Below are 1,714 nucleotides of genomic sequence, written 5' to 3' on the forward strand. Positions count from 1 at the left end.
GTCTTACTGTGGCCTGGGACATAGTGGTGTGAGCAAGGCTGAGCCTTGCTGAGCCGCGCTCACACTCGGCACTGAGCCCCTGCAGCCGCAATGAGAGCGGCTTTAGCAGGGGCTCGCGCACGCGTCCGCACGCTTGGGGAAGCGTGTGTCTCACCAAGATTTCAAATTTGGCACTCGCCGAGCGCAGGGCCGGTCACGTGAGCGGTTCGCCCAATGAGGGCAAACCAGCTCCTTGACGTCACTGGCCTGCCCCCGACACGCCCACGGATGGCGCGTTGTGTAAGGCCAGGGAAAGCACCGCTTTCCGCACGCTTGGGGAAGGCACCGCTTTCCCTGAGCCTCAGCGCGCCACCGCACTGATAAAATCACTATGTCCCAGGCCTCAGAGACTGCAAGACTGAGACTGACTGAGAGACTGACTGTGTCTGTGAGACTGACAGAGACTGTGAGACTGACTGAGAGAGTGACTGACTCAGGGTGGTCTCTCTTGCACGGTCCAGGTGTAGCTTCCTGGACTAGAGAGCTCTCTACCTTGCCTACTGCAGACTTTTTTTTACAGGCTTTTAATGACGCAACTGAGCAGGCCAATTAAGACAGGCCTCTGGCTTTAAGCTGCTCAGTGCTGCCTCAGGCTCTGAAAGTCTGATTCCCTGCATGATTCAGTGACAGGGAATTGCCCCTGTTACATTCACCCTGACCGGGAGGGAGGGGGGTGTTTGTCAATCACAAATGTATTCAAATATATCTTCCTGATTCCATTAAAGACCCAATAAGGCTGCGGATATAGTAGGCGTGCGACGGAGCACGTGGAGTCGCACACGGCTGCCCCAGAGGCGATCCATGGCCTATGGGATGGGGAGGGGGAGACGCGACGGGGAGGCGTGTCAGAGGCGTGCCCGTGGCTTTATGTGAGCGGTTCGCCTTCATAGGCTGAACCACTCACGTGACCCTGCCGCCGTGCAACAAAATCAAATAATTTTGTGTGCCCGGGAATGGCGCCCTTGGTCTCGCTTCAGCGCACTTGATGGCCTTCCTCATTGAGGTACGGCCTTTTGTTCGCGCCACGCGTGACGTCGCATGGACCTGGACGCGGCCTTAAATGGGAAGGAATAATACCATGACGAAAAAGATAATACTGTGATCGTTTTCTCTCTTAATGCTCCCAAAGCTATATTTTAAGATGTTTATTAAAAGTTCAATTTTAGTGTGGACGTTATAGTTTTGACATCATTAGTTTGGAGTGTCACACCTCCACGGTTCCTGTCTTTTTTAGGGTTCTATGTATAACGTATCCCCATGTGCGCACCCTACTACAGAGATATGGATTGATTAAGGGTTTGTTTCCAGTTATTCTGTTCACTGTTTCATGACTGATCCACATTCAATGTAACTTCACAATTCCTGCGACATTCATTGCTCCGTTTGTAGTGAGACCCCAACAATCTTCTCAGGCCGCGTCCATGGCCGGCGACACAGCGCTGTGGAGTGCGCACGTGTCGTGGTCACAATGCCTTAAGGCAATGATCGCACCCATAGACTGTGAGCGTGTGTGCGAAAGCACGAGGGGGCGCGCGGTGCGCAAGGAATCAGATCAGTTTGATTCCACGGCGCGATGGCCAGGTCATGTGAGTGGAGCGCCCAATAAGGGCAAACCAGCTCCGTGACGTCACGGCCACGCCCCCCCCCCTCGACACGTCCCCAGAAACACCTCCCC

Source organism: Ascaphus truei, chromosome 5 (assembly GCF_040206685.1).
Source record: "Ascaphus truei isolate aAscTru1 chromosome 5, aAscTru1.hap1, whole genome shotgun sequence".
NCBI lineage: Eukaryota > Metazoa > Chordata > Amphibia > Anura > Ascaphidae > Ascaphus > Ascaphus truei.